The 24,949-nt window shown below is 43.9% G+C and overlaps 1 protein-coding gene across 4 annotated transcripts in view; it reads right to left on the bottom strand.

The window, feature by feature from the left end:
• HUS1 (HUS1 checkpoint clamp component) overlaps positions 1 to 24,949 on the bottom strand; it is a 446,101-nt gene that overhangs the window by 147,153 nt on the left and 273,999 nt on the right. The window lies entirely within an intron of this gene.

Genomic DNA, 24,949 nt, shown 5'->3' with positions numbered 1-24,949 from the left:
TTAACTATTTTTTCTCTGGAGTGCTCCTTGATATCGCATACCCCTGTTTTCTCTTGGTGTTGTGTAAAGTTCTAACGTCACTGGAGCATGGTCAGAGATAACCATGTCCCTAATCATCACAGCCGCAGCTCTAGACGAAAGTAATGGACTCACCAGAAAGTAGTCTAAACGCGACCATGACTGATGGACATGTGAGAAATGGGTGAAGTCACAAGTATCAGGATGGCGTTGACGCCAGATATCGCTCAGGTCTGCGGCAGTGAGGAACATAGGGAGTAGCTTATCACCGGGCCGTGTGGGCATGCACTTACCAGATGGTTGCTTCCTATCTAATGCAGTATCCACTACTGAATTGAGGTCACCCCCCACCAATTTCCAAGGTTCATTATCACATTGCAGTTTTCCCAAAACCACATCAAAAGAACTGTTTGTTGTCGGCATTGGGCCCATACAGGTTATATAGGCTCAGGGTCTGACCCCTATGGTCTAGCATTACATGGGAAAAGCGGCCCTCAGTATCAGACTCATGAGACAGAAGCTGGAACAGGAAGTTTTTATGGATCAAGGTAAGTACTCCCGCTTTCCCACCCACCGCTGGAGACCCGAAGACGTGCCCCACCCACAGCTTTCGCATCCTCACAAAATCCTCAGCCTCTAAATGCGTTTCCTGGAGGAGCACTATATCAGGATGAAAGCGTTTTAAATGTCGCAGTAATTTAATGCGCTTGTGGGGCGAGTTGAGGCCTTTGACATTCCACGTCACTACATTTATTGTCTCAGCCATAGGGAGACCATTTCAAAGGGACAATTGACTGGTAAAAGTAGAGGAGGAGTATAGTGAAGGATGAGAAAGCATTAGGTATGGCACATACGGAGTATAGAGGCAATATAGGAACTGGAGAAATGAGTAAGTAACTAAATCTTTCCCCGCCGGCATAAACATTGGATGTAATATCAACCCATAAACTACTAACATAAAACCTAAAACCCAAAAAATCAACCCAGTAGAGAGCTTGGTGACTCATGACTCCCTACAACGGTGGTGTAGAGATATTAATATGATTGCTCACCTGGTATAGTGGAATCATCAAAGTCTGGAAGGCAAGGTGGGAGTCCAGTGGCTGACAATCCATATGACTGTGGTTACAGCAGCAAGCGTGGTCAAACAGTCCAAGCTCGGTACACAGGAGAATAGCAAAAGTTGTAGGTTAAGGCAAAGGCGAAGTCAAATAACAGTCCAGGTTCGGTACACAGGAGAATAGCAGAAGTTGTAGGTTAAGGCAGAGGCGTAGTCAAATAACAGTCCAAGTTCAGTACACAGAAAGGAGCTCAGGAGAAAATGCTGGACTATAGGCTGGGAAGCACAATAATCTGGCAAGGAGGAAGGGGCAAGGCTTGACTTAAATAGGAAGTCCAAGGATGAAACTAATTAGGCAATCAAGGCAAGGTTCTCAAGGAATAAGAAACTGTCCAACAGATTCAGGAAAGGAGCTGTCCAGAATTACTAGTAGCTCAGTGATGAGAGCTGCTGCCTGGGATACTGGAGGTTCTGGGTTCAAGTCCTGACAGGTGGTTATGGACTACCTTTTTTCAGGCATGGCCGCAGGAGACTCCAGCCCCCTTCGGTATATACTGGCTCCCTGTAGGAACAAAACCTGAACAGCGCCCAGTGTGGTGCACTGTACCTATAGTAATACAGAACATAATGAAAACACTTGTATGGTGTAAATACCGTGAAATCAGCTAAATGTATGTGGCTGTTTACCCGTCAGGACTCAGGCGACTCGATCATATGAATAAAAGTGATAGAGTCCAGAGGGTAAGCTCTCACAAAGGCACTTAGAAAAGATTCACCAGGAAATGTACCTGAGATCCAACCTAAATAAGAGAATAAAGGAAGGAATAGGTGTCAGTTATAAAGAACAAACTGTCTCAGTTTGGCGATGGAGATCGGTCGCCTTCAGGGCGTCTACCAGAATATCTGCGCCTCCTTTTGCGCTCAGCTTGTGTTCGCAAAGCATCTCGTCTCGCTGCAGGTGCTCTGGACGATCTAGCTTCCATCAGCGACGGTGAGCGCTGCTTGCCAAAACCCTGATGATCCCTGGAAGGTGCAATAACATCCGCCAGAGCCTTTTCAGCTTCCTCAGGTGATGTGAAAGATCGAGACGTACCGTCAGATTTGTACACTCTCAGGGTGGCAGGGTATTGCAATTGGAATCTACGATCCGCTTTGTAAAGGTCGGAACAGATATGACTGAAAGCTCTCCGTTTTTTTGCGACCTCTGCGGAAAAGTCTTCAAATATCAGAAGTTTGGTGCGATGTAACTCCAGGGGTTTCGTGCACTTACGGAAAGCGCGTAGGATGTCCATTTTGTCGTTGTAGTCGAGTAACTTGAAGATAACTTGCCTTGGTCGGATATTATCAGAGTCTTTACTGCGTTGAGAGGACTGGGGGGGGGGGCAATGCGCCCTTTCCACACGGCATGCGTGTTGGAGACCCAAGGCCTTCGGAAGATCATGCTCGCAGAAACGGTGAAGCTCGGATGGCAAAATTGACTCACTCACTCCCACTATACGCAGATTATTTCTTCGGGAGCGATTTTCCAAGTCTTCCAGTTTGTCGGCCATTTTAACATTCCTCTCCTCCGTTTTGCTGATCCTCGTATATAAGTCCTTATTCTCCTCCTCCAAATAAGTGAGTCTTTGTTCTAGTGTGTCAAGGCGAGTTGCCTGGGTGGTAACTTCGGCTTTAAGTTGATGCAAAGTGGAACGAATGGCTTCCTCGACAGTCTTTTGTATCTCTGGAGCCAATAGTTTTGCCACCTCAGCAGCTAGTTGCAGGTGATTGATGCCAGAGGAGACAGCAGTAACGTCTACATCTCGAGGCGTGGCACCTTGTGGCACAGCGGGGGCAACGTCCCCCGATGAGGCAGAAAACATGTTTGTCTGGCTAGTAGCCACATCCAATTCCACGGTATGAGGCGCTGCAGCTGATTCCGTAGCTGACGGGTTGCCTGTGCTCCGTTGTACAAAACAATCCATGATGCCACTTAGAAAAAGAAAACAGGATCCGGAGCTGGGATAGGAATCAGATCCGCAAAAGAGAATTGGATGAGAAAAACAAGTGTGAGCAGGTACAGTTGTAGACAGAGATTGATTAAGCAATAGGTCCTGCAGTATTGTAACAGAGCAACAGATGGCGCCAGAGGATCAAAGATGAGAATAGTCTCCCAGACCTTAGTATTAGCAGAGTGAACTGTTGCAAATGTCCACTAGATGGCTCCAGATATTATGTAATAATGGCAGAAAAAGCAGGGAGGATCAGCCCAGGATGATGAGAGTGATCCTCCAGAAGATAGAGGTGACGTGCAGACTGCAAGAATTGTATGTAGAATAATATTGCTCCCACACAGTTTGATAGGAGGTGTGCACAGTTATTGGAAAGCACGCATAGTGCAACAGAAACCATGTATCATAGAACAGGAGGATTGTAATTATAAACAATACCAGTTCAGTAGAGGATGATGGAGGAGGAATACAGGCTGGCAGGAGGAGAGCAGAGGAGGTGAATAGAGAAAAACAGGATAATGCCCAAGCTGACAGGAGCCATGTACAGGGTAGCAGGAGGTTCACTCCACGTGGATGAGCTTGGAGCAGGGAGGTGAGAAAAGTGGACAAAATGCTGGGAGTTGTGCTCCAGAGGATAAGAGCTGCATATAGATCTGTACAGCCTTGGGAACCAACACTGTGATAGGGCCTTGGCAGTGTAAAGTATTGTGCTGGTGTAGCTGAGGCCAGCAGTGAAGTGGCCGTCTGAGTTCACAGCCTGTGTCGTCTGCTGTATAGTCTGCCCGTGTGGAGAAGATGGCTCCCCCCAGTATCAGGGTAATGGCATGTGCAGGCACCTGCGTCTGTGGTCCTGTGCCGGCTGCGGGCACACTTTCGGGGCTGAGTGGGGCCAGTCGTGGGGTCCGTGCAGCCGGGGATGAGCTATAGCCCCGCTGACAGTCTCCTCACCCGCAGTCTGAGGCGTAATGGCGTCCGCACACCGTTTCCGCTCCCGCGCGACCTGCCGTGTTCCGTGACGCTGCTTGGCGTCCCGACGGGCGCGCTGCCTCCGGAATCTGCCAGGAAGAAAAGGGGGGTCCCAGGGAACAGGTCTGTCGCCCAGGTGGGCAGTTATTCGCGGTTCAGTGGCAGGGTCGGCAAGAGCTCCGGCACCTCCGTCTTCACATGCCTGCGCCGGAACCGGAAGTCCCACGTCCAGCAGGAGTAAACTCCTTAAGTCTTTTCTAATATGTTTTATGCCTGACACCCTCCACAATTTTTCTAACCCATCTTTGGACCTGTTCTATTTTAACAATATCCTTTTTTTTTTAGGTCTTACTAGAGCTCTATACAACAGGATCACAATCTCCCTCTTACTCGTTACACCTCTATCTATACAGCCCAACCTCCTCGTTGCACTGGTGACTCATTTTAATGTTTCAATAGTTTTTATTAAGGTTTTAAAGGTATAAGTTTGTATCAAATGTAAAGGTGTCTGTGTGAACTGAATCCACTATTCCATGTGCATCTCAATCACTCACACAGGTGGTGTGCACTCTCAGTCTCGCAGGCTGCCACTAGCCCGTATATGTGCATCAACATAAAATACAAAAGGTTTGCTGGAGTGCCATCAACATAAAATACAAAAGGTTTGCTGGAGTGCCATCAACATAAAATACAAAAGGTTTGCTGGAGTGCTCAACATAAAATACAAAAGGATTGCTGGAGTGCCAACATAAAATACAAAAGGTTTGCTGGAGTGCCAACATAAAATACAAAAGGTTTAAAGGTTTAACAATGAAGGAAATAGGTTGCAGGTACTTAATACTGAGACATATTATACATATAGCGCAGGTATACAAATCTGGAGGTATATAATAAAGTTTACAGAACATAAACAGACATCAACAAACAACACTGCAACAATTTTGCAGTCACAAACACGTGCAGAGGGGCATAATTACAGCGGAAGAACGTCCAGGGGACTATGACCACCTGCTAGCCGAACACCGCCCAGATGACTACCTCAGAAAATTAGCACACAGGGAGCCAGTTTTATAAAGTTACTTTGCGACTTACAAGGGGGAGGCAAGGAGGCTATGAAAACACGTGTGGCAAGTGTGCTGTGTGCTCTAACAGCACATTTCAAAGCTCTATATGCTTTTTTTCCGGTGATTGGTTCCCTTTAAACAAATTTTGCCATTTCTTCCTCTTTTGAGGCCTTAGCAGCAGTTAGCCTTTTTCATTTACAATAAAATCTCTAGTAAACTATAGTCGTTTCTTCTTCCTTTTGCTAATTTTTTATACTTGAAGTCTAGTTGCCTTTAACCCCTTAAGGTCAAAGCCTATTTTCGTTTTTGCGCTTTTGCTTATTCCATTTTAAGTTTAAAAGTCCATAGCGCTTGCATTTTTTCACCTAGAGACGTATATGAGCGCTTATTTTTTGCTAAACCAATTGTACTTTGCAATGACAGGCATTATTTTTCCATAACATATGCTGCGAAACCGGGAAAAAATCATTTGCGCTGTCAAATTGAAAAAAAAACGAATTTGTTTTGATTTCGGGGAGTTTTGCATTTACGCCGTCCGTCCTATGGTAAAACTGACTTGTTATGCATGTTCCTCAAGTCGTTACGATTACTATGATATATAACATGTATAACTTATATTGTATCGGATGGCCTGTAAAAAATTCAAACCATTGTTAACAAATATACGTTCCTTAAAATCGCTCCATTCCCAGGCTTATAGCGCTTTTATCCTTTGGTCTATGGGGCTGTGTGAGGTGTCAGTTTTTGCGCCATGATGTGTTCTTTCTATCGGTACCTTGATTGCGCATATACGACTTTTTGATCGTTTTTTATTTTTTCTGGATTTGATGCGACCAAAAATGCGCAATTTTGCACTTTGGATTTTTTTTGCGCTGACGCCGTTTACCGTGCGAGATCAGGAATGTGATTAATTAATAGTTCGGGCGATTACGCGCGCGGCGATACTAAATATGTTTATTTATTTATTTATTTATTTATTTATATTTATAAAATGGGAAAAGGGGGGTGATTTGGACTTTTATTAGGGGAGGGGATTTTTTATTAATAAAAACACTTTTTACTTTTTTTTTTACTGTAACTAGAAGCCCCCCTGGGGGACTTGTATATAGACAGCACTGATCTCTCATAGAGATCAATGCTGTGTATATACACAGCAAAGATCGATTAGATCGGTCATAGATTACTATGGCCTGCTGCAGGCCATAGCAATCTATTGCCGAGCCGGGATCAGCGTCATTCCGACGCTGAGGCCCGGCACGGGCAGAAGAACGGATCTCCCCCCCGCGATCACATCGCGGGGGGGAGATCCGTCCCACTAGACACCAGGGACGTGTGGCGCAGTGCCTCTAAATGCAGCTGTCAGGTTTGACAGCTGCACTTAGAGGCTTAATTAGCCGGCGCGGCAACGGGACCCGCGCCGGCTAATAGAGGCACTGCCCGGCTGCACGTGTCAGCCGGGATCAGCGCCGTTCAGAGCGGGGTCCCGGCGGGACCCCGCTCTGAACACCCCGAGCGGCACCATGACGTATCAGATACGTCATGGGTCGCTAAGGGGTTAATATGGCATTTTTAGTGCTGCACACTGAATCCCCGCTCCCAATGCTTTATCCCATCCTTTAAATTCATTATCTAAACACTCCAATTTTCTTAAAATCTGTCTTCCAAAAGTCCAATACTCTTCTTGTAGTATAGGTTTGCACACAATCAGTTTGTATATTAACCCCTAGACGACCCTGGACGTAGGGTTACGTCATGGAAGTCTGTCCCCAGACGACCCATGACGTAACTCTACGTCCTGGGTGTTTCTCCCGCTATGAACCGCGCTCCGGAGCAGAGCGCGCTTCATAGGAGGTGGGGGCCGGCTGCAGTGAGCAGCCGGGACCTCACCGGTAATGACACGCTGCAGCGATCGCGCTGCCGCGTGTCATTAACCCCTTAAACGCCGCGATCGCAGCCGCGGCGTTTAAGTGTAAGTGACAGGGGGAGTCCCCTGTCACTTACCGATCGGGACCCCCGCAGTGTGACTGCGGGGGTCCCGATCGCTGAAACGGACCGCCGGAGGTCTCTCACCTGCCTCCGTGCGGTCCGATCGGCGATCTGCTGCACTGAGCCTGCACAGGCAGGCTCAATGAGCAGATCGCCGATAACACTGATCAATGCTATGCCTATGGCATAGCAATGGTCAGTGTAGAAATCCAAGTACTGTATGTACAAGTCTCCCAAAGGGACTACAAATGTGTAAAAAAAAGAAAGTTCAAAACACTATTACACTACCCCAAAGCCAGTCCCCCAATAAAAGTTGAAATACCCCCCCCATCCTATTATATAAATAAAACATATAAAAATAGATAAACATATAATATACCGTAGCGTGCGTAATTGTCCGATCTGTTAAAATATAACAAGCGTCATTGTGATCGGTGAACAGCGTACACGAAAAGAGGGAAAAAAGTGTGCGGATTACCGATTTTATGTTACATTATATATTTAAAAAAATCAATAAAAAGTGATCAAAACGTCCGATCTTCACAAATATGGTATTAATAAAAACTAGAGATCATGGTGGAAAAAAATGACACCCCATACAGCCCCATAGGTGAAAAAATAAAACCGTTATAAGCGTCACAATAGTCCCATTTTATTAATATTTAATTGCCAAAAAAAAAGGATTTCATAAAAAACAAAAAAAATATATATAACATTACAGAATCTGTGTAACCTGCATATGGTTGTGTTCGGACTGACCTATAGAATAATAGTATTGTGTCGCTGTTACCATATAGTGCATTACGTAGACACAGGAACCCCCCAAACGTTACCATATTGCATTCTTTTTTACGATTTCACCTATTTAAATCTTCATAAATAATATATTTGGAATTCCATCATACATGTTATGGTAAAATGAATGACGCCATTACACAGTACAACTATTCCTGTAAAAAACAAACACTTACATGGCTTGTAGATAGAAAACTGAGAGTGCTAGAGCTCTTAGAAGGGGAGGAGGGAAAAACGAAAACACTAAGATCAAAATTTGCGCGGTCCACTGGGTCATTTTGGGCCTGGTCCTCAAAGGGTTAAACCATACACACTGGTGGTCACTGGAACCTAAATTTTCTTCCATTCTAACTTCAAACACCCAATTCCTATTAGTAAATACTAATTTTAGAACGTTCTGACCTCACCAGCTGCCCCTGTAAGGGCCTTTATTACATTCTTACTTTTACATGAAAGAGCACAAGGGATATTCCAATCAACATTTGGCATGTTGAAGTCACCCATAACTACAATGTCCCCCTTTAAGGACATTTTAGTAATTTTATCCATTAACATGTTTTCATAGTCCTCAGTTTGCACTGGTGGCCTATAGAAAAGACCTATCCTAACAAATCCCTCTTTGGACTGCATGGAAACTGAGAGAGTCTCCAGCTCTTTATACACTGCTCAAAAAAACAAATGGAACACTAAAATAACACATCCTAGGTCTGAATGAATTAAATATTCTCATTGAATACTTTGTTCTGTACAAAGTTGAATGTGCTGACAACAAAATCACACAAAAATCATTATTGTAATTAAATTAATTAACCAATGGAGGCCTGGATTTGGAGTCACACACAAAAGTAAAGTGAAAAAAACACACTACAGGCTGATCCAACTTTGATGTAATTTGTTTAACACAAGTCAAAATGAGTCTCAGTATTGTGTGTGGCCTACACGTGCCTGTATGACCTCCTACAACACCTTTGTAGTGACCACTGGGATGTTATCAGTGGTATGATACTGCTCAGCCAGAAGTGGAAATGTTGTGACACCAGAGCTAGTCCAGCACACAGGTATGGTGTTAAACCTGCTTTTATGTTTTGGCTGGCTGTACTGTTCCTCAATGGTCGGTGACCTACCAGGCTGTGATGGGTCCCTGGGGCTCCTATCACGGTAGTCCTGAGTGGCAATTGACCCACTTGGACTATGGGTACTGCCACCCACAGAGAGGGGAAAAATGACCCAAGGTGTGAAGGATGTGTATAGGTGCTTATAAAGAGATGACTGAGTCCCAGTAGAATAAATAGCACTGCTTTACTATACAGTATCTTGGAACTACAGAACACTTTGGCAGTAGACAGTTTGTCTTGTTACAGGCTTTAGTGTTTCACTGGATCTGTGTTGAGAGATACTTGTATGTGCTGAATAGAAGAGGTAGTTGTAGCGGTGCTTGAATAGAGTTAAACAGTGAAGAGGATAGGAGTTTGTCAAGGGAGTCCCAACCCAATGTAGTACTGTGCTCTGCCGGAACTTAAGAGAACAATACTTGAGAGGTACTTGAGAGAGAGAGAGAGAGATACTTGTGCCTGTGTTTAGATTGTGTTGTCTGACCACCTTCTGCCCTACAGTGTCAAGTTACCTATCCTCCTAGGGTGACACAAGCCCCAGTCGTGGTTACCTGGGTGAAGCTAAGTGTCCGAGGTTCCCAGGTGTCACCTGCACTGCAAGAGAGAGTATGTAGACCTTCTTTACAGTAGCTTTGTTCTATCCAGGTCAGTTCCACTGTAGCTTAGGATACTGCCTTGCACTTTATAGAGATGTTCTAGGCGTAGGCTGGGTCAAACCCTGACTTGTCTTCCTTGTAGTGTCTAGCACTGCATAGCGGAAATAGATAGACTGAAGAAACTGAGTGTCTCTAGCTGCTTCATACACTCGTGTTCCAGACTCTCCAACACAACTGGACTGTCCCGGACAGGGGTCCTGGCAGAGCCAGGCCCTGGCTTAACTACAGCAGGGATGTCTACTCTGTGTGTGTCTTCCTCCCACGAGAATCTGAGGGAAACTAAGGCTACACTTCATCCCACCAAGTGACTACTTCCTACAGGGATATGTAAAAGTCCCTGTGAGTGGTGAAAAAGGATGTGTGCAAAAGAAAGGAGAAAAAGGATAGGTTAGTAAAGAAGAGTCTCTATTGGTCAACAAAATAAATAATATAGAAGGAGCAGTAACTCTTTTTTCACTACAGCTGTGCAATAAATAGAGGTTTACATACAAAACACTGACATCTAGTGGTCAAATAGACTACCTTCACCACCACTTATCTTGGAGGAAAACAGCTTTTGCGACAGATGTGGCATACAAAACACTTGTGGTGGGACACCACACCTGGGCATACTCCTGATGGTCGTCTAAGGGATGGTCTTCTAAGGGATCTCCTGGACTAAAGCATCCGTCAATACCTGGACAGTCTATGGTGCAATGGTGGAAGGAGCAAGACATGATGTCCCAAATGTGCTCAATCGGATTCTGGTCTAGGGAACAGGTGGGCCAGTCCATAGTTTCATTGCCCTTATCTTGCAGGAACTGCTGACACACTCCAGCCACATGAGGTCTAGCATTGTCCAGCATTAGGAGGAACCCAAGGCCAACTGCACCAGCATATGGTCTCACAAGGTGTCTGAGGATCTCATTTCTGTACCTAATGGCAATCAGGCTACCTCTGGTGAGCTAAACCGAACAATTAAAAACCAAGTAATGTAGCGATAATTGTTATTTAAGCATGATAAAATACATAATAAGAAAAATTGAATCAAACACTAAAAAAACAGGGTGGCAATCACATAACCATAGATGTCACATAACCATAAGAAGCAGTTCATATGAAAGAACACTGGGACCGGGTATAAAGTGCTAAGTGCATAACAATCCAGATATAGATAAACCCCGTATTTACTATCAAAACCCTTCCCACCCCATATCTGAACCACAACAATATTACCAGTATCACAAATTCTGTTCAATCTCAAGGACGCCACCAGCCCGATGCGCATTTCGTGTCCTTTGTCCGGGTCTGAGCACATGGAGGGCTGTGCGGTCCTCCAACAAAATGCCACCCCACACCATTACTGACCCACTGCCAAACCGGTCATGCTGAAGGATGTTGCACGCAGCATATCACTCTCCACGGCGTCTCCAGACTCTATCACACCTGTCACATGTGCTCAGAGTGAACCTGCTTTCATCAGTCAAGAGCAAAGGGTGCCAGTGGCCAATTTGCAAATCCTCATGTTCTCTGGAAAATGCCAAGCATCCTGCAAGGTGTTGGGCTGTGAGCACAACCCCCATCTGTGGACATCGGGCTCTCATACCATCCTCATGGAGTCGGTTTCTAATCATGTGTGCAGACACATGCAAATTTGTGGTCTGCTGGAAGTCATTTTGAAGGACTCGGGCAGTGCTCCTCCTTGCACAAAGGAGGAGGTAGAGGTCCTGCTGCTGGGTTATTGACCTCCTATGGCCTCTTCCACATATTCTGGTGTACTGGCCTGTCTCCTGGTAGCGCCTCCAGCCTCTGGACACTACTCTGACAGACAAAGCAAACCTTCTTGATACAGCTCGCATTGATGTGCCATCCTGGATGAGCTGCTCTACCTGAGCAACTTCTGTGGGTTGTAGAGTCTGTCTCATGCTACCACGAGTGTGAAAGGACCACCAACATTCAAAAGTGACCAAAACATCAGACAGAAAGTGTAGGTACTGAGAAGTGATCAGCCTGTAGTGTGTTTTCCATTTTAATTTTGTGTGCAACTCCAAATCCAGGCCTCCATTGGTTAATGTTTGGTGTCACCACATTCAACTTTTAATGAATTAAATATTCTCATTGACTACTTTGTTCTATACAGACCTAGGATGTGTTATTTGAGTGTTCCCTTTATTTTTTTAAGCAGTGTATGTATTTTGGATGACTATCCCTAACATTAATGGCTACCCCGCCTCCCCTTATCTCTTTTCTGTTTTTCCTGTACAAAATACATCCCCGTATCACTTTTTGATACAGTTTTTCCGGATTTGATGTGACCAGAAATTTTGCACTTTGGTATGTTTTGCGCTTATGCCATTTACCGCGCAAGATCAGGAATGCCATAATTTAAATGTTCAGAACATTCTGCAGACGGCAATATTAAATATATTTATTTTTATTTATAAAATGGGAAAAAGGGGGATAATTATAACTTTTACAATGGGAGGAGAATTTTTATTACAAAAAAATATATATATTTTTTACACTAACTTTTAGTCCCCCTGGGGGACTTTTATTATTACTACACTGATCTCCCATAGAGATCAATGCAGTATACTGTATATATACTCCATTGATCAATGAGATCAGTGCTTGATTACAATGGTCTGCTGGAGCCCAGAGCAAACAAACACCATCATTGCGAGGCTGTCACGTTGGGGCCCGACAGGGTAAAAGCAAGGATCCCCCTCCGTAATTGCATTGTGGAGAGGGGGCAATTCCGCCACTAGACACCAGGTATGGGTTGTTTATATCTATTTAAATTTAGCCGTCAGCTTTGACAGGTGTATCTAGATAGGTAATTAGCCAGCAGTCCTGGCGTGACAATTCTCTGAACTTCCCCACCCGCTGCAGGACATACGGGTACATCCTTATGGGGGAAGGTGTTAAAAAGTAGAAAACGCTTAAGCTTATAAAAAATATGAAAAGATTACTTACAGATAATCTTATTTTCAGTAGCCCATGAGACCACCCCTGGAGAGTGCCTACCATTACAGGAAAGGAAACCTGAGAAGATAAAAGACTAATACACCTCTCCACACCTCAGTTCTGTAAGTACTCCAGCGGAGGCATAATACAAAAGTATTTTTCAACACTTGTTTTCCTTTAGATAATCAATATAAAATAGAGTATAAATGAGGGGTTCTGTCATGGGCTACCGAAAACAAGATTACCCATTTGTAATCCTGCTTTTACCCAAATGCCTATGACAGTACCCCTGGAGGACAAGAATAGAAACAAAAATCAGGGGGAGGACAACAGCCCTTTCTGCACAGGATGTAGCCACTGATCTTGTAGAGTTGGCAGTAAAGAAGGAGAAGGGGAGTTTTACCCTAAGTAGAGGGTTAGGTCCTGAGAACTGGATTAAGAAATTTTCCAGATATTTTATTAAACACCTTCTGGCATCTAGATTATGAAAGGTCCGTTCTCCTTGCTTGCTTGATGGATTATTGCAGAAGGAAGGTGAAATTACTTCCTGATCTTTATGAAACACTTTAACCACTTTGGGTAAGGAGTGAAAAGTTTTCATGATCACTGTGTGTGTATGAAAGTGCTGCGGCGCTTTGTGTGTGTGTTTCGGGCTGCGGCGCTTTGAAGTGTACTGTGCTTCGTGCCGCTCCTCCGTAGGTGCTGAAAAAAGATTGATCACGTCCTGGGAAACTGGGAAAAGATTCCCAGGAAGGGATCCATCTTTTTCCAGCACCTGGGAAGGAGCGGCGCGGAGCAGAGCACACTTCAAAGTGCCGCAGCCCGATGAGCAGAATACACATAGGGACGAAGCGCTTCGACCTTACTGTATATTCATCTCTACTTTTAATTAATTAATTTTCTGCCAATTTACATTGTTAGGGCACACCATCTTATAGGAAGTTGTTTAAATAGGATACTAACATGGGCTAAGTGGGCTACAATCTTGTTGAATACCCTCGGAGCCTGAGATATTCCAAAGGGAAGGGGTCTTAATTGAAATGCATTTACTGATTTTGCATTAAGACTGCCACAGTGATATGAGATAGGTGCATGGGTATGAGGTAATAAGCATCCTTTAAGTCTATGGATTCCAAAAGAATTTGGATGTAAAAGATGTCCGACCTGAGTATTTCCATGAAAATTTTTTGTAAGTCAGAAACTTATTTAGGGTGCCTTTACACGTAAACGGATCCGCAGTGGATTTCACACTGCAAATTCACAGAGAAATCCGCTGCGGATCCAGTGCCATTATCCCTATGATAGCACATACTCGCAGCGGGATTGACATCCTGCTGTGAGTATGTGAGTTAACCCCTGCAGCCAAAAGCATACATTACCTGCTCGGCGGCGTGGCCGTATGAGAGGCTCCCGGCTCTGGGCCCGCTCAGCCAATCAGTGCTGCACTGGTTACATTTTTTTCTTATGTTCCATATTTCTATCTATATTAAAAACAATTCTAAAATTTTGCAGTTTTCATTCTCACCACTAGGGCTAAGACTAAGCTGAAACTTCCTGCTGTGTCTGTAGTGATAAAAGAAGGCTGCTGTAAAGTGATCTGCACAGCACTGCAGCGACATGTGACACCAGCAGAAAGAGGAGACAGTAGCAGCTCCCTGTGGAATGACCTCTTCACAGGTCACAGAGCACGCTCTGTAATGTTTTACATTACTATTTGGCAGGTAATGCAGTTATTGTCCTAAAATAACTTAAACTTGCAGCCCTGTGTTAAACTGGCATGGCCTAGAGTGTCTAAGCCCAGCTTTGCAATGCCTCTCCATCCCTCATTAGTCTGAATCATTAGTCCATCATTAGTCTGAATCATCACTTGTCTGAACACTGCACATGTGCTTAGACAACTGATGAATAGGAAAAATCCTGCCAAAGGGCATTCTTAATGAAGAAAAGGGCGGGGAGGAAGGACGGAGAAGCGTTGCAGGCGTAGGGCACAGACACTCTAAGCAATGCCAATTTGATGCAGGGCAGCAAGTTTAAGGGTATAAACCCACACACCGTATACGCAGCAAATACGCAGCAGATTAGATCTAAATAACTGAACACAGCATCAAATCTGCACCATCAAATCTGCTGCGTATTTGTTGCGTATCTGCTGCATATACGGTGTGTGAGTTTGTACCCTAAAAGTAGTTTTTTAGGACAATAACTGCATCACCTGCCAAACAGACACCAGGACAGCTCTTGGATTAATAGCAGGTATCTGAAGGTATAAGTGGTTTGGGGAGGGGTTGCAGAGTCACTTTAAAAGGAACCAATCACCTAAAAATTGCAAATTAACCTATGGAAATGTGCTGTTGCATCACCCAGCACACTCCCCACACATTTTTCTACCCTCCATTCATAAAACTTATTAGCCGAAAACTCATGTTTTAAAATTGGCACGCTGTATTCAAATCAGCTACAGGTAGTCATCAGCCGCTATTCTGTAGTCACGGGCGTTCCTCGGCGATCCAAAATGCATAATTGCAGTAACGTTACGCAGGCGCACCTCATTCCTCAAAGCAATTATGCATAGGGCATGATTACGAGACATGCCCAGGGGACCGTGACTACTGGATAGCGACTCACGCCCAGATGACAACCAGTGGCTGATTTAAATACAGCGCACCAATTTTAAAAAGTTAGTTTTTGGCTCATAAGTTTTATGAACGAAGGGTAGAAAAATGTGTGGGAAGTGTGCTGGGTGATAACAGCACATTTCAATAGGTTAATAGGCAATTTTTAGGTGATTGGATCACTTTAAGCCTTTCAAATTTATAATGACTGAAGATGTTTGGCTTTTAGTTAAGGAAGAGAGGAGTAAAATCCCTTCTCCTCTGTTCCGAGGGGGGAACTTGGATTAAAACTCTCTTTTCTACTAATGACAGAATATTTATCTCTATGGGCCCTATTACACGGGACGATTATCGTGCGAAAAATCGTTATATCGTTCAAATTTAAATGATCTTTGTTCTGTGTAATTGCAGGCAACGATCGAAAAACCGTTCGTATGTCGCTGAACGTTGATTTAGAGCTGAACCTAAAATTATCGTTAATCGTTCGCTGTAATTCCACATTGCTCATTGTTTTCCTTAGATTTCAGGTTAACGATAAACAATCTTGATTGCGATCGTTTATCGTTAAAAATCACTCCGTGGGATAGGACCCTAACATAGTGAATTGCTAAGTAGAAATGAAAACAATATTAAAAGTTACAATGAAGGTTTATATTTCTACAGTGTGGCGAGGAAAAAATATTTATGAGAACATACTTAAATCTATACGCTAATTAAACCCACATTCACTTTGTGCGTTAGTTTGCAGTATTAACTTTGCTTCTATTTGCAGTAATGTTTTATTGTTTTATGTGTTTAAAGTCACCTCCATGTATATCATTTACATGTTGTATTAATTTAGGAATACCGAGGGGGCGTGGCGAACCGCCGATGGAGCTCCGGGCTACACAGCTACATAAGCGGCCACACACCCGCTCTGCGGCAGCTATTTGGCTCCTATACATGGAGCAGAGGTACCGGGGGACCCCGAGAACAACCTCCACCCACGCCAGACCTGTTACCCTCCTGCACCTGTTACCCGTACCTCACCCGCGGCGCGGCCGCATCCGAGTCCCTGCGGCCGGACACGTGGCAGACATCCCTGAAGCTCCCCTGCAGCCCACAGTGTGACCCGGCCGGCTCCTGGAACCGGATCTCTCCTGGCCCGTTGCAGAGTCCATCGGAGGTGAGGAGGGGGGACCCGATCAGCCCGGTAGACGAGACAGAGGGTGAGCACGCACATGGAGCGCGGCCATCTTGCTCGCACCCCGTCAAAGTACAGCCTGCAGCTGGGCCTCCTCATTCCTCCCCTGCTACCCCTAGCAGTAATCAGGGAGCCGGCAGCCACCGCTATACCTCTGCATCCCCCATACAACAGACCTTGCAGCGTGCTGACCCCATCACCTTAAAGGGGCAGCAGCGAATATCGCAATATATGATGGCCACCACACAGAAAACGCAGCGGGGGGATAAAAATAAGAAGGGGGGTCAGACCCAGACCACTAAGAATAATGCTGCCCCATCCCACTCTGATGCCTCGCCTAGATCAGATTGGCGTGCAGCGGACTCGGACTCTGAAACTTCTATTATAGGCAATATGTCCCAGCACGGGGTCCAGGACTTACTGTCTCTGCTCCCTACCAAACAGGACTTTAAGTCCATAATTACTGAGGTGAAAGAGACTTTTAGAGCGGAGCTTGCAGAGGTGAGAAAGGACCTACATCATATTTCTCAGCGTGTAGACTCACTGAAAGATGACCATGATTCTACCAGGGATTATATTGGCAAATTGAGATCCACTGTTTGCACCCAGGCCCATACCCTGGATGATATGCAACGCCACATTGAAGACCTAGACAATAGAGGGAGGCGCAATAATATACGAATAAGAGGCTTACCCGAAGCGACACATGATGATGATCTTGTCAGTACGCTAGAAGGTCTCTTTAATTCTATTCTAGGTGAACCACACACCAACAAGATTAAGTTCGACAGGGCGCACAGAGCTCTCAGGCCCAAACCGACATCAGGTGCGCCCAGAGATGTTATCTGCTGCCTGCATGACCACACGGTTGAAGAGGCCATCATGACTAAAGCTCGCTCTCAACGTGATCTAGATTTCGATGGTGCATCCCTTCAACTCTTTCCTGATTTATCCTGGATAACTCTACAGAAACGCCGCTTCTTACGCCCTTTGCTCGCAATGTTGAGGGATTCTGACGCCTCATACAGATGGAACTTTCCCTTTGCACTTTCTGCTCGAAGGAATGGCAGAAGAGAAGACGCCCACGATCCGCTGAATCTAATCTCCCCCCCCCCCCCCCCCCCCCCCGTGCAAGACATGGATCCCCCTCATGAGTAGAGACATGGCTGTGGGCCTCGTGTCCTCCCTGCCTCTAAACATTTTGGCCCCTTCTGGGCTACTATAACATGGCCTATTTTTTCGACAATTGATACTACCATAGCTGTGTTCCTCAGTTCCTTATATGTTCTTTGCTTGGTCTGCTGTTGACCCGGTTGGTGCTTCCTACTTCCCCCCAATAGGGGCATCATACTTCAACCTTTGGGTTGTTTATTTTTGTGTGTGATAGTTTACTGGCTAATCTGTTTGCCACTTTTTCCTGATCTGATGCGTCAGGACGGTGAGCCATGTGCTCCTACAACTGTCTATCTTTGGTGTCTTTGTCTTGTTTGTCTGCGTTTTCTCTCCCCTCCCTTCTTCTCCCCTTTTTTCCCTATCTCCAGGGGTCCTTCGGCTGCTATATTGTGTCCATATATAGGTGAAAATGGCCAGTCCCTGTCCACGAGCTGTCTGATCTGGGTGAGTTGTTATTTTGCTGGTCCGCATTCTATACTCCCTCCCAATGGCTAGGATAGTGACTCTAAACGTAAACGGCCTTAACTCCAATATCAAACGCCGTTTGGCCCTAAGGGAATTGCCTAATTTAAAGGCAGATGTGGCTTTCTTACAGGAAACACATTTTGATGACACCGCGACTTTCTCATTTGCCCAGCATTCTTATCCCATAGCTATCGCTGCCTCCAGGGGCTCTAAAACTGCAGGTGTAGCCATTCTTTTCTCTCGCTCTTTGCCCTTTCAGGGTTCTTTTTCATTCTCAGACCCGGGCGGGAGGTATGTTATAGTGGAGGGCACGCTACACGGTAAACCTCTAATTTATTGTAATGTCTATGCCCCAAATAGGACCCAGATTCCCTTCCTCCGTAGGGTTTTTAACAGGTTGGCAAAATACCCCCTGGCCCCCAGAGTTGTAGGAGGGGACTTTAATTTAACCTTTTCAGACCTGCTAGACAGACACTCTGTAGATAACCGAGCTGTCCCCGCAGATCAAACCAGACTTTCCACTGAATTCCGCAAACTTAACCGAAAACATAACCTATATGACCACTGGAGGTTGGACCACCCTACGGAGAGGGAATATACGTTTTACTCCCACCCACATCGCTTACATTCTAGGATTGACTATTTCTTTGGCAATATTCCCACTGTCAGACTCTTGCTAAGGGCATATATAGACCCTATCTCCTGGTCGGATCACGGGCCGGTAGTGATTTGTTTGAAAAGCTTAATGACCCCAATACGCCACTGGCGCTTAAATGAAACCCTACTGAAGTACCCGCTTTCCCGTGATTTGATCAAGGCCAGTATATTTCCTGGAAAATGGGGGCTCTGTGGACTCTGAAGCCATCCTATGGGAAGCCCATAAAGCAGTGGTCAGAGGGCAATGTATTGCTCTGAGCTCTCGTCATAAACGAGACTCCCAGATGGCCTTTCTGGCGGCCAAGCGAGAAATTCAGACTTTGGAGCACTCCCTAGCCGACCGTCCGTCTCTGATGAAGCTGCGGCGACTGGTGGCTGCGAGATCACGATTGAAAGAGCTATCATTAATGAAAGTCGAGAAGCTGCTTCTCTATTCTAGGCAGCGATTTTATGAAAAGGGTAATAAGACCCATACTCTTCTGGCTCGCAAGCTGAATGATCAAACAGCCTCCCAGTCCCCCCAGGTCCTCAGGGATTCTTTGGGCGCTTTGCGATATCATTCTGCTGATATCTCTTCCCTATTCCTCCAATTCTACTCTAAGTTTTATTCACTACCATCCACCCTTCCCTCCGATCCTGAGGCCCGTTCCTGCCGGATTAACAAATTTTTATCAGAGTGTCAACTCCCCTCTTTACCAATCAATGCTATAGATGAGTTAAACGCACCCATTAGCATGGAGGAGCTGTCAAACACTTAAATCTCTTCCATCGGGCCGGGCACCAGGACTGGATGGTTTTACTTATCTTTACTATAAAACTTTCTCTGCAGACCTGTCCCCCAGATTGCTATCACTTTTTAACTCTTTTCTCCAAGGGGAAGCTATACCTTCCTCCTTGTCCCACTCATTTGTAACCCTTATCCCTAAGCCAGGTAAGGACCACACGGATTGTTCCAATTATAGGCCTATCTCCCTTTTGAACTCTGATTTTAAAATTTTCACCAAAATATTGGCCACTAGACTCGGTTATTGGCTACCCTCCCTCGTGAATGCAGATCAGGTGGGGTTTGTGCCCGATAGACAGGGTGGAGACAATACCAGACGGGCTATTGATATTATCGATGCAGTCAGCCAGCAGTCAGAGAGGGCAGTGCTTCTTAGTCTAGATGCAAAAAAGGCCTTTGATCGCCTTGGCTGGCCGTTTATGTTTGAGACCCTAAAACGCTTTGGTCTTGGGGGACTCTTTCTGACTGCAATTGAGGCATTGTATTCAAACCCTTCTGCAGCTATTAAATTCCCCCATATGTTGTCTGGGACCTTTCCAATTCTGAATGGCACCCCCAGGGGTGCCCGCTGTCGCCCTTACTATTTGTTCTATGCATCGAGCCCCTGGCGGCGGCGGTCCGCAATTGCCCCGATATACGTGGGGTGTCGGTTAGAGGCAAAGAATTCAAAATCATGCATTTTGCCGATGATATCCTCCTCACCCTGTCTGACCCCACCACGACCCTCCCTGTCTTGCGTGACCTTCTCACTAGATTCGGAGTCCTATCAGGCTATAAAGTCAACACCACTAAATTAGAGGTCATGCCCTTGAATCTTCCCGATCACCTGGTCGCACATCTGCGCTCGGTATTTAAATTTAAATGGACTACATCTTCGCTTAAATATTTAGGTATCCGATTGACACCCTCCTACTCTGCCCTGTACTCAGCTAACTTCCCCGCTCTATTTAGGGACATTAAAACTCTCCTCTCTAAGTGGACCTCTCCCTTTATATCTCTCCTGGGTAGGGTCGCCTCTGTGAAAATGACCATATTACCCAAATTGCTTTACTATTTTGAAACCCTTCCTGTGAGAGTACCTCTCTCAGAGCTCAAGGCCCTCCAGAGGGATATTTGTAAATTTATCTGGTCATCAAAACGATACCGCATACCTAAGTCGGTGATGACGAGTAGTAAGGCCCAAGGCAGGCTGGCGTTCCAAACATACTTCATTATTACTGGGCGACCCACCTGCGACAGATTCTTGCCTGGTCGAAGTACTTGGCCTACAAAAAGTGGGTGGAAATTGAGAAGGTTTGGCTGGCCCCATTTCACCCCAATTCTTTTTTGTGGCACCCATCCCCCCCTTCCTCCGCACATCTCAGCCTATTGGGGTGCATTCGCTTTACCCTGCATATCTGGTCTTCCTGCTATTCTAAATTCGGGCTCATATCTAAAGCCTCCCCTCTACACTCCTTTCTTCTTTTCCCTAACTTTCAACCAGGTTTACAGTCCCAACCTGTTTAGTTGTGGGGTTCGAAAAAGCTTTTCCAATTCGCTGACATTGTGGACCCACTTACTCGCACTCTCCTTCTATTTGACAGACTTGTGGACAGGGTGGATTTACCATCTTCAGAGGGGTTCACTTATTTGCAGATACAACACTTTATGATGTCTCGCCTGGGAACCCTCACAGTGACCAAACCCTCGGCTTTTGAGCAACTGGTGAGGTGTAACACCTCCACTGCTGGATTAATTTCGGATATTTATAGTATCCTCAATTCCCCTGTGGGCGATTCCCAGGTTGGTCATGCATATATGTCCCGTTGGGAAACATTGTTGGGTAGGCAGCTTCCACCAGAATGTTGGAGTGTAATCTGGGAAACTGCAAACAATGGCATAAACATTTTTTGTTTTGCAACATATCATGTCTGAAACCTGAAAGGAAAAACCACCTAATTGTATATTTGTATTACATACAAAAAAGAAATCACACCAATTACAATTTCCACATATCACATTGCCTGTCACTGGGGATTGTGTCAACCAGCTATTATCTTTTTTTTCTTTACCTCTTTAAATTAAAAAGTGGTAAGTGTGTAGCCTGTCCTAACATGCTAACAACTAATGAATTCTGCAACTCAGATGGTACAAAAAGATATTTGATCCGTCATCATATCTCGTGTGAGACACAAGGGGTTATTTATTTTGCAACTTGCCCCTGCAATAGGATTTATGTCGGCATGACAACTAGCCAACTTCATAGAAGAGTGAGAGAACACGCTTTAGACATCCGAGCGGCAAGGGATGTGACGGACACAGCTGGTCTAAAAACCCTTCCGAGACATTTCAAACAGGTTCATAACTCGAATCGTGTTTGAAAGTTCGAGGTATTTGGTCCAAGCAAATATCCGTGGCGGTAACATCAAAAGAATCCTGGCACAAAAAGAAACTAAGTGGATATATATCTTCTGAAAACCATGGTTCCTCATGGCTTAAATGAATATAATAGCTTCACTCCATTTTTGTAATGATGATACTTTACCCTCATCCAAAGAGAGAAATATATATGGTACTCTGCACCTCTTGTAATCATATTTATCGAGGAAAGCTCTTTTTTTAACCCCAATTTTAACTAATTTTGTGCATATGTTGTCATTTATTGACACAAATGCACACTATAATTTTAACTTATTTTTATCTAAATCTATGTGTTTTCTTATTGTATATTTCCTTTTCTTTTTAGTTTTTCCTACTTGGATGCTCATCAGGAAGATACATCTAACGACTCACCGTATGGCTCTGCACCTTGATATGGACATATCCTATTTTTGTCGGAAATCGCTTATATTTTCTTTTTTTGTTGTCAGTGACATGCATTGTAGTAGATTTTTTGTGGTTCTATTAATCTTTTATATGTGGCCATCACTTTAATATATGCACATCTTTTATATAATTGAATCTTTATATAATATTTTTGATATCTATATTTTCTATGAACTGTTTGCCACTCGTATTTTGCACATATTACTTTATTGTTTCTAAATATATAGGTATATTTATTTATATTGCTGTATTATATTCTGTATTCACCTATGACACACTTGCATTTTTTAATTGTCTCTATATCTAATAATTGTGTGTTTTGCTGCAAGCTTTTTATTTCAGCTGTATGTATTTGTATGTGTGGTAAGTATGCACTTTTCACGAGCACTTTTTGCACGCTTTTCGGCACCTGCATGTCACAGTCACCTTTTACACTTTGTTTTTTATATATTTATCACATATTGCTTTTATTTTATTTTGCTTCACGTCTTTTGGCGATTTTTTGGCTCTTAGTGTTTGTGCGCATGCGTGTATTTTAATTTGTCCTATGTGATATTCGGCACTCACAGCTGCTTGGCGCAGGCGCTAAGGGGATTAGGTAGGCGGTCTGACTGAGGCACCATGTGACAGGTCACATGGCCGATAATGCAGCCATGTGACGGTCCACGTCATACTCCTCTCCATCATGTGACTATTTTCCGTTACATTACATCCGATTGTATATACCTGCGGTTATATTTACCTCTTTAAAAGCGAACACGAAACGTGCGTAGGGTGAGTAGGTAGAGAGGACACTGTGTATGTACATTTACCAGTGGTAGACATATATTTATGTATATATATATATATATATATATATATATATATATATATATATATATTTATTTATATATATATATTTTTTTCTGTATTGATTACTGTTTTTGTGGATTTGCTGTAACACTAATTTAACTTAAGTCGAACCTTCTCTGGGTCTGTTACTATATTATTTTCAGCACATCAAAAAGTATATTTTGGATTCCTTCCACATTTTTTTGCACTGTTTTATAATATCGAATTTTATATACCTAAAGTATATCTGGTTCCATTAGTCACTTACTGGTATCTGTTTCCAAACGTATATACATATATATTTATATATTTATCATGAATATGTGCAATATACTATTATACAAGTGATATGTAAATACAGGTTATTTATTTTGATTCATGTCCCCTCTCCCCATTTTTTGTGTATGGTACTGTTCCTTTGTCTCCAACTTTTAATGTAATTTTTTAATTGTGTAATAAATAAAAATTTATTGTGATACATTATTTATTGTCCAGCAAAACTTTTTTGGGATCCCCTGCGTGGATTCCTTTTTCTTTATGCTAAATTGCGTTTTTTGCGTATAGGACGGATTATCTAGGGCACCTTGTGGTAGATAATTGGTGTCTATTTGCAGTAATGTTTTATTGTTTTATGTGTTTAAAGTCACCTCCATGTATATCATTTACATGTATTAATTTCGGAATACCTTTTTTCGTTATTATAGATCTAATGTGTTCGTAGAACCTTCTATTAAGTGGTCGTATCATTTTTCCAATATAGAATAACCCACAACTGCAAACAATGGCATAAACATTTTTTGTTTTGCAACATATGTCTGAAACCTGAAAGGAAAAACCACCTAATTGTACATTTGTATTACATACAAAACAGAAATCACACCAATTACAATTTACACATTTCACATTGCCTGTAACTGGGGATTGTGTCAACCAGCTATTATCTTTTTTTCTTTACCTCTTTAAATTTACTGCTCACTAATGCATCTTTCAGATTTTTTCAGTGGTGAAATGAGACTAATGGTTGTTGTGAAAAGTAATTAGTTAGAACAGGGTCTTGAGCTATTTAATACCAGTGTTTCTTAATTATGGTTCGTATGGTATCGGCCATAGGACTGAATTTAAAGTGACTGTACCACCAGGCCCAGGCTGAAGCACTGGAGGCGGGCCGGCCCACCCTTAGTAGGAGGAAACCCTAGCCCCTCTATGATAGGGTTCCATTGATTCTAATGGAGCCACGTCATAGAGGGGCTGGGGTTTCTTCCCACTGGGGGTGGGTCAGCCCGCCTCCAGTGCTTCAGCCTGGGCCTGGTGGTACAGTCACTTTAAAAGAAAAGGCAAACTGTGTTGCTTTTGGAACAACAGTGTTACTATTGGTATGGGAAACCATTTTCTTGAAAAATAATGCAGATTGTGACAATCTGCACTGTAGAAATCACACTGTAGAAATCTGAATCTTCATTGTAACTTTTAATATTGTTTTTATTTCTACTTAGTAATCCACTATGTTACGCCCCCCCCCCCCCCCACCTGCGCCAGTAAGCTACTTATGGGCTACTTATTGAATGGCGTCCCCGCCGACTGCTACACGCTCTGCAAGATTTTATATTTCTGGATGAATAAAGTTTTTTATGGTGAGTGCCTTCTCTCTACTTCTTACATATTGGAACTTGTGTTTATCGCTTGAATGAGCACCGCCTAATATATTACTGCTGATTTTCTACTACCTGGACTCTATATACGTTGTTGCTTGGCATGGATTAATTAATTGCTGGTCCACTGTTTCTTTTTTGCTGTTACTTACTTGTGTCATGTTCCTTTCCTGCAACTATTTACTTGACCTAGTGT

This window comes from Dendropsophus ebraccatus, chromosome 2, assembly GCF_027789765.1.
Source record: "Dendropsophus ebraccatus isolate aDenEbr1 chromosome 2, aDenEbr1.pat, whole genome shotgun sequence".
In the NCBI taxonomy this organism is placed as follows: Eukaryota; Metazoa; Chordata; class Amphibia; order Anura; family Hylidae; genus Dendropsophus; species Dendropsophus ebraccatus.
Note: the sequence above shows the minus strand (reverse complement) of the source record. Positions and strands in the feature narration are given on the sequence as shown.